This window comes from Suncus etruscus, chromosome 15 (genome assembly GCF_024139225.1).
Source record: "Suncus etruscus isolate mSunEtr1 chromosome 15, mSunEtr1.pri.cur, whole genome shotgun sequence".
Taxonomy (NCBI): domain Eukaryota; kingdom Metazoa; phylum Chordata; class Mammalia; order Eulipotyphla; family Soricidae; genus Suncus; species Suncus etruscus.
Genome location: NC_064862.1, coordinates 44,568,408 through 44,577,985, shown reverse-complemented (window position 1 = coordinate 44,577,985; position 9,578 = coordinate 44,568,408). Strand labels below are relative to the sequence as shown.

The 9,578-nt window shown below is 36.3% G+C and overlaps 1 pseudogene; it reads right to left on the bottom strand.

The window, feature by feature from the left end:
• Positions 1-2,207: 2,207 nt before the first annotated feature.
• Positions 2,208-2,637, bottom strand: LOC126031028 (28S ribosomal protein S18c, mitochondrial-like; annotated as a pseudogene).
• Positions 2,638-9,578: the final 6,941 nt, after the last annotated feature.

Sequence of the window (9,578 nt, the reverse complement as noted above, 5' to 3'; positions counted from 1 at the left end):
GTCTTTAAGGAGTCTTTGTATGTCTGTAGCATTTATTCTAATGTATCCTTTTTAACTTTGTATTCATGAGTTTGTCTATTTTTGAGGTTTGTTTTGGGGCCACATCCAGAGGTGCTCAGGGCTCATACCTGTCTTTTTCATGTAGGGATCACTCCTAGCAGTGCTCCGGGTGCCAGGAATAGAACTCCCATCTGCAAGGCAATCTGTACTATTTCTCTGGCCCTATAAAGGTAGCTTTCTTTTATCCTTGTTGAGTCTTGCTGAAATTTTTGTCAAATTTGCTTGTTCATTAAACAGTGAACTCTTAGTTTCATGGATATTTTGTATTATATTCTATTTAGTTTATTTTTGCTTTATTTTTTAATTTTTATATTTTTCCTTCCACAGACATTTTTTGGGTGTGTTTTCTAGCTCTTTAAGTTATAGGATTATATTGTTTGAAACTTTTTTCCCCCCGAGTAAGTCTCTATTGCCACAAACTTCCCTGTGAACACTAATTTTTCTGGATCTCATAAGGTATTATAGTGTGTTGGTGGGGGAGCATAGATTGGAAGGAGCATGGAGTAACAGAGATTAAACATGGCGCTCCTGCATGCAAAGCAGTTGTTCTATCACCTTGAGCTATCTTCTCAGCCTGCATAGGTTCTGATAGCTCACATTTTCATTTGTTTATAAGCATTTCCGTTTTTTTTTTTGTTGTTGTTGTTTTTGGGTCACACCCAGTAGCATTCAGAGGTTACTCCTGGCTCTGTGCTCAGAAATTTTTCCTGGCAAGCTCATGGGACTATTTGGGATGCTGGGAATCGAACCCAGGCCCATCCTGTGTCGGCCGTATGCAAAGCAAACTCTCTACTGCTGTGCTATCTCTCCAGCCCTGCATTTCAAAAAATTTTTTTAGATCTTCTCATTAGTACAATTACTTTAGTTTCCATATATTTGATATTTTCCCAGTTTACTTTTTATGGCTGATTTCACTTTAGACTATTGTGATCACAAAGATGTTGTTTAGTTTTCATGAATTTATTGACACTTGCTGTGTTTCAACATGTATACCATGTCAAGGGGAGAACTTTGCATGAGGACTGAGGGATCTGTTAATATCTGGATACATATAAATGATAAAACAAATACTGAGTTTTTGAATTAACAATGTAGCACAATGTAGTATTGATGGAGGAGCAGAAAGCTCATGGGATCTGCCTAAGTTTCTGTTAAGGACAGAGGAAGATTTCTCTACAAGTATATTTTGATGGCATAGTGGGAGAGAAGGTAAATAAATAAGTAAAGGCATACATTTTCTATATATTTAAAATCAATATTATTAATTGTATTTCTAGATGTTGCTCCTCAAATTTATCTTTGTATATATTATTACAGCTGACCATTTATTACAATGTCTATAAAATTTTTATTGTAGTTGCATACATGCTTTTACTTGTGTATATAAAATAAATTTGCAACAATGGAGAAATCATATAGTATGCTTCATAATATTAGTATTTTCAGCAGCTTTGAAAAGAATAACAAGAGGTCAAGGAAATGGAACTATTTGGCCGGACCACAGGCTTTGCTATTATCTAATTATACTTGTTCTAATTTGTCCACTCTCATTTTTGTATTTCCTTCTGGGAACCACTATTTTGTTCTTATCGTCCAAAGGTTTGTTCTTTAGTTAATGAATCTGTTCCTTCTACAGACAATATAAAAGTGAAATCATACAATGTTTGTCTTTATCTTATTTATTTTACTATGCATAATACCTTCTAGGCTAATTAATGTTTCAAGTGTCAGGGTTTCATCTCTTAACTAGTAGAATAATATTGCACATACCACATCTCTTTATCCATAATTCAGTTGATAAGTATTTGTTTTCAGTTATTAATTGCTAGTATATAATGCTGTAAATAAACAAAGAGGTATATATTTATCTTTCGATTAGTGTTTTGCATTTTAGAGGATAAATACCCAGAAGTGGGATAACTATACAGCATAAAATTTCAACTCTTAAAAATCTGAGGAATTTTTATTTGGCTTTCACAATCTGCCTACAACAACTTACATTCCTATCAACAGTTTGTAAGATTTTCCTTTCTCCACATTTTCTCCAATATATTTCTTTTTTTAAATTATCACAGCATATTAGATTATTAGATATTATAATTTCAGTCAATATTAACATAACTCATAAAATTTTTGCTGATAACAGTTTACTTCCAATATTTAATATTACAAACTTTAGGATCCTTGAAGTATACAGGGTCCTTGTATGTAACTGGCATAAAACCCATGATTTTTAGCTCTTAATAGCTTTTGTGATTTTCTTTTGTTTCTTCTCACAAAGACCTGTTTTGCGCCTTCCATAAATGCATCCAGTAAATGGAAAAATGAACTGTGACAAAAGCTGTACATTCTTGTCATCTACACGTTTCTCACACAAGATACATTTCTTCAGAGGCTCCTTGTAAGGATTTTCCATTGAAATGGGCAGGTCTTTCTTATCAGTTACCTGCTGGGACTGTGAACAACTTCTTAACACCTTGTGAGTAACTTCAAAGCATTGAGACATGAAGCAACCTTTACAAAATGCTTCCATTGTGTCCTGCAGAGACCAATGCAAATCACAACCAGAGCCACCATGGTTCCTCCTGCCTGGTCCTCCTTTCCCCAATATTTTTTTGATTTTATGGATAACAGATTTTCACAGGCATAAGGTGAAATTACTTCTTGATTTCCATTTACCTCATAATAAAGGATGCTAGACATTTTAATGCACCTTTTTCCATCTGTAGTAATTATGCTATTTTTCCTTTATTTGCTCATTACTTCTTGATTTCCATTTACCTCATAATAAAGGATGCTAGACATTTTAATGCACCTTTTTCCATCTGTAGTAAGTATGCTATTTTTCCTTTATTTGCATTGGAATAGTCCAATAAAAACAGAAATACCTAATAAATGGACACAAATATACACTTTTTGGGGGGAGCCACACCCAACCATGTCCAGGGGTTACTTATAAGTGCACTCAGAAACTACTCCTAGCAGTCATTGGGGGGCCATATGGATGCCAAGAATTGAATCCAGGTTGGCTGTGTGCAAGGCAAGAGCCCCATTATTACTCTAGTCTGTGATCTTTCTTAGAGAAGGTTGAAGCAACAGGAAAAAATGAACATATTTTAATAAAAAAAAAGGGAATTACCGTATTTGCCGGCATATAAGACGACCGGGTGTATAAGACGACCCCCTAATTTTGCAGTTAAAACATAGGTTTAGGCCTATATTGGCTGTATCAGACAGAATGTTCCTGTGCTGCAACTGTATGTAGCACAGTGAGCCAATCACAACAAGCAAAGGTTCAAAGGTTATACTGTCATAGACTTCCTCTCTGACTCTGGCCAATCTGAGCAGGCTTTTGACAATGTAGATTCGGGTCCAGAACATTGTCTAATTTGCATGCATCAAAAGCCTGCTTGGATTGGCTGAGTTAGAGAGGTGGTCCGAGCAGCCTTGCAGTAACTGGTGCAGGATTGAGTTGGAAAATTCGTTTTGTTGCAATATTCAGACAATTTTCGATTAGCGGCATATTGAAACATTTTTTGGGATATACTCGGCGTATAAGATGACCCCCGATTTTCGGTTGACTTTTTTTTTGTTTCAAAAGTCATCTTATACGCCGGAAAATACAGTATTAGAAGTATGCTGTGGGGGGGGAGGTTGGTGAGGTGGCGCTAGAGGTAAGGTGTCTGCCTTGCAAGTGCTAGCCAAGGAAGGACCACGGTTCAATCCCCCGGCGTCCCATATGATCCTCCAAGCCAGGGGCGATTTCTGAGTGCTTAGCCAGGAGTAACCCCTGAGCATCAAATGGGTGTGGCCTGAAAAAAAAAAGAAGTATGCTTGGGAAGAGGAGAGTGTGAGTGGCTGGTTATCTAATATACTCCATTATTTCCTTTAGAAATTGTATCTTCATTTTACCCCCCTACATAGAGAATCACCAATCCACATTCTCAATGAACTAAAGAATGGAGTTGTCTATCCTAACAATGAGAATATATGAGGGAAACAGAAAGCCTGTCTAGAGTACAGGTGGGGACGGGGAGGGGAGGAGGGATATTTGGGACATTGGTGGTAGTAATGTTACATTGGTGATGGGGTGGTCATCTTATATGACTGAAACCCAACCACAATCATGTTTGTAACCAAGGTGTTTAAATAAAAATATAAAAAAAAATAGAATAAAATTGTCTTTTTTTGTTTTTTGGTTTTTGGGCCACACCTGGCAGTGCTCAGGGGTTACTCCTGGCTGTCTGCTCATAAATAGCTCCTGCAGGCACGGGGGACCATATGAGACACCGGGGTTTGAACCAACCATCTTAGGTGCTGGATCGGCTGCTTACAAGGCAAACACTGCTGTGCTATCTCTCCAGGCCCAGAATGGAATTGTCTTAATACTGGTAGGGCTGCCAGTAGCTTGGAGAGTAGGGTGCCGAGGATCACTCCAGACAAAGATCTTTGTGCAAAGGAATGCCTCTAAGGGACCTTGGTTACTGCTTAGCTGCTTAGAAATGAGACTCCAGCTTAAATAGTACATCCCAATAGCCAAATACCACCATCCTCCACACATGATATTTGGTAACTAAATTTCCATAGCAGCAATAACCCCTGCAGGTCAGGTATGCTAAGTTCTTATCTCTTGAGGCTAGAAATGTAACATATGGATAAATTATAATTCAAAGCCTTGCATGGGCTCCAGAACATATATTGTCTATGAGTATCCTGCAACATTTAGGGAAATGGAAGATAAATTTTAAAGTAGTTCCCCTTAAAGACAATGAGAAAAACAGATGACAGCTGAGCAAATTTACTTTTTGCAGATATGGCAGATTTTGAAAATCTGGATAGATTCATTTAAGAGCTCTGGAAAAATGTTTGAAATCTGTTTTAGAGGACTCCATGTTATACAAGTCAAACTCTATGAGGTATCACAAATATTCTTGAGAGATACACTCAGAAGTCTACACAGTTTTTATACTTTTGAAATATTAGAGCTTACCCACCATTTAAGCAGTTTTTAAAAGGAAAAGTGTGTTTAAGTATACAGGTAAAAATGACTTATAATTGTCTCATAATGCTGTTAGCTATATTTTAAAACAAAATGATTAATACTGAATAATAATCATAAATTCATGTACTCTTTTACTTTATCTAAAAACATACTATTACTTGTTTATTTATTTATTTTTTTGGCTTTTGGGTCACACCCGGCGGTGCTCAGGGGTTACTCCTGGCTGTCTGCTCAGAAATAGCTCCTGGCAGGCACGGGGGACCATATGGGACACCGGGATTCGAACCAACCACCTTTGGTCCTGGATCGGCTGCTTGCAAGGCAAACACTGCTGTGCTATCTCTCTGGGCCCACTATTACTTATTTTTTAAAGGATCTTATCAGTATTTTAAAGATCCCGAGTTAACTGGTGACTGGAGTTCTTAATTGCTTAGACCTTTACTCTTTTATTGACATGTTTTTATTGACATGGAGTAAGGATTTTGTTATTTAGTAACCAAGAAAGTGATTTATTCAAAATCTCAAAGAATGAACTTAGGGCCAGAAAGACAGTTCAGAGCAAAGCACACTTGACTTTCATGTGACTGATCCTGGTTTGACCCCTAGCACCAGGTCACCAGTTTGTTACCTTAACATTGTGAGGAATGATTCCTGAGTATAGCCAGCTATGACCCAATTCCTGCTCCCTCCTAAATAATATATGTGTATCTTAATCATAATTTTTCTTTTTTCTTTTTGGGTTTTCAGTGACATCTATATGGGGAAAACATTTTATTTTCTCTTCTTACATATTTGTAGTCAAGTTTCAATAACAAAATTCATATGATAGAACTAAGATGGTGTAATGAATGTGGAAAGACCCAATGCTAATCTAAAAGTCTTGATCTAATTTCTAAAGTACCTGTGATTTTGGAACTCTTTTTTTTTTTTTTTTTGGAACTCTTTATAGTGTACTAAATACAACAAAGAACATATAACATAGTAGGAAATGAATTTCAGTTTAGAAAGTAACCAGTTAGGCTAAAATGTAATGCATTACATGTTAAATGTCAAATAACAATTAGAATAAAAACAAGCTCCATTTCACCTACCAGTTTACAGCTTTAATAGTAATAAATAAATATGTAATATGCATGAACAAATGACCAGTAAACTTTAACATCTGTTTTTTATCTTAGGTATATTTCTTTGTCTTGTCATTGTGGAAAAAAAATCCCGGAAAAGTCTTGAAAACTACTTAGCTCCAAATTTTCTTTAGAGAAGAAAGGCAAAAGATTTTTGATGACAATTTTTTGTTTGTTCCAGTTGCCAAGCTGATCTTTGACCCCTTAATTTAATGTGATGACTTGCACACAAATCTCTTTTTTTCTTAGTACAGAAATATCTTTCTTGGAATTGGCTCCTGCCTAATTTTCACTTACAAAAAAATTTACCATGTCAAATAAATCAATTTTAGAGTATATATTTAAATATATGCTTTTCAGAGCTAATCAAATAGGCATTGTTATGTTAGATATAGTAGGACATTACAAATTTTTCTTTATATTTAGGCATTACAAATAGAAAATATAATACATATTTTCACCTACAATTTATTTTCATTGAAAGTTTTTATATCCTGCCCAATTTATATATTTTTACTTTATATATGTTCTATACCCTTGTCTTTTTCACTATGTTTTAAGACATCCTATTTTGATACTGATGGATTAAAAAAAATCAATGATTTACAATAAGTTATCAGTGATTTTGAAAGGACAAAGTTTGACTCATTTCCATTTGTTACAAAAGCAATAATTTCTATTATCACATTAGATTCTCTTTTTAAAAGCAAATAGTGTTTATAAGTAAACATCTTTGAAAATGTTACACATGTAATATATGTGTTATATGTATATATAATGTAATTCTCTGTGCATATATTCTCTTCCCTATTTTTATTTTTTTCTCTACCTCATTTTAAAACGAAAGGTACTTAGAAGAAAAGGGAAGAATCTAATGAAATATTTTGGTACTTCAGTGGTCCTTTCAAGTTTCTGATCTAATGGTAATCTACATTAGTCTTATTGGGAATGGCAGGAGACCCTTAGGACTGTGTACTAATTTCTTTTTTTTTTCTTTTTTCTTTCCATTTTTTTTAAAATTTATTTAAACAACTTAATTACATACATGATTGTGTTTGGGTTTCAGTCATGTAAAGAACACCACCCATCACCAGTGCAACATTCCCATCACCAATGTCCCAAGTCTCCCTCCTCCCCAACCGACCCCCGCCTGTACTCTAGACAGGCTCTCCATTTTCCTCATACATCCTCGTTATTAGGACAGTTCAAAATGTAGTTATTTCCCTAACTAAACTCATCACTATTTGTGGTGAACTTCCTGAGGTGAGCTGGAACTTCCAGCTCTTTTCTCTTTTGTGTCTGAAAATTATTATTACAAGGGTGTCTTTCATTTTCCTTAAAACCCATAGATGAGTGAGACCATTCTGCGTTTTTCTCTCTCTCTCTCTCTGACTTATTTCACTCAGCAAAATAGATTCCGTGTACATCCATGTATAGGAAAATTTTATGACTTCATCTCTCCTGACAGCTGCATAATATTCCATTGTGTATATGTACCACAGTTTCTTTAGCCATTCGTCTGTTGAAGGGCATCTTGGTTGTTTCCAGAGTCTTGCTATGGTAAATAGTGCTGCAATGAATATAGGCGTAAGGAAGGGGTTTTTGTATTGTATTTTTGTGTTCCTAGGGTATATTCCTAGGAGTGGTATAGCTGGATCGTATGGGAGCTTGATTTCCAGTTTTTGGAGGAATCTCCATATCGCTTTCCATAAAGGTTGAACTAGACGGCATTCCCACCAGCAGTGGATAAGAGTTCCTTTCTCTCCACATCCCCGCCAACACTGTTTATTCTCATTCTTTGTGATGTGTGCCATTCTCTGGGGTGTGAGGTGGTATCGCATCGTTGTTTTGATTGGCATCTCCCTGATGATTAGTGATGTGGAACATTTTTTCATGTGTCTTTTGGCCATGTGTATTTCTTCTTTGTCAAAGTGTCTGTTCATTTCTTCTCCCCATTTTTTGATGGGGTTAGATGTTTATTTCTTGTAAAGTTCTGTCAGTGCCTTGTATATTTTGGAGATTAGCCCCTTATCTGATGGGTATTGGGTGAATAGTTTCTCCCACTCAGTGGGGGGCTCTTGTATCCTGGGCACTATTTCCTTTGAGGTGCAGAAGCTTCTCAGCTTAATATATTCCCATCTGTTAATCTCTGCTTTCACTTGCTTGGAGAGTGCAGTTTCCTCCTTGAAGATGCCTGTAATGTCCTGGAGTGTTTTGCCTATGTGCTGTTCTATATATCTTATGGTTTGGGGTCTGATATCGAGGTCTTTAATCCATTTGGATTTTACCTTCGTACATGATGTTAGCTGGGGTCTAAGTTCAATTTTTTGCAAGTGGCTATCCAATTGTGCCAACACCACTTGTTGAAGAGGCTTTCCCTGCTCCATTTAGGATTTCCTACTCCTTTATCAAAAATAAGGTGGTTGTATGTCTGGGGAACATTTTCTGAGTATTCAAGCCTATTCCACTGATCTGAGGACCTGTCCTTATTCCAATACCATGCTGTTTTGATAACTGTTGCTTTGTAGTACAGTTTAAAGTTGGGGAAAGTAATTCCTCCCATATTCTTTTCCCCAATGATTGCTTTAGCTATTCGAGGGTGTTTATTGTTCCAAATGAATTTCAAAAGTGTCTGATCCACTTCTTTGAAGAATGTCATGGGTATCTTTAGAGGGATGGCATTAAATCTGTATAATGCCTTGGGGAGTATTGCCATTTTGATGATGTTAATCCTGCCAATCCATGAGCAGGGTATGTGTTTCCATTTCCGTGTGTCCTCTTATTTCTTGGAGCAGAGTTTTATAGTTTTCCTTGTATAGTTTCTTCACATATTTAGTCAAGTTGATTCCAAGATATTTGAGTTTGTGTGGCACTATTGTGAATGGGGTTGTTTTCTTAATGTCCATTTCATCCTTATTACTATTGGTGTAGAGAAAGGCCATTGATTTTTGTGTGTTAATTTTGTAGCCTGCCACCTTGCTATATGAGTCTATTGTTTCTAGAAGCTTTTTGATAGAGTCTTTAGGGTTTTCTAAGTAGAGTATCATGTCATCTGCAAACAGTGAGAGCTTGACTTCTTCCTTTCCTATCTGGATTCCCTTGATATCCTTTTCTTGCCTAATCACTATAGCAAGTACTTCCAGTGCTATGTTGAATAGGAGTGGTGAGAGAGGACAGCCTTGTCTTGTGCCATAATTTAGAGGGAAGGCTTTTAGTTTTTCTCCATTGAGGCTAATATTTGCCACTGGCTTGTGGTAGATGGCCTTCACTATATTGAGAAAGGTTCCCTCCATTCCCATCTTGCTGAGAGTTTTGATCAAGAATGGGTGTTGGACCTTATCAAATGCTTTCTCTGCATCTATTGATATGATCATGTGGTTTTTATTTTTCTT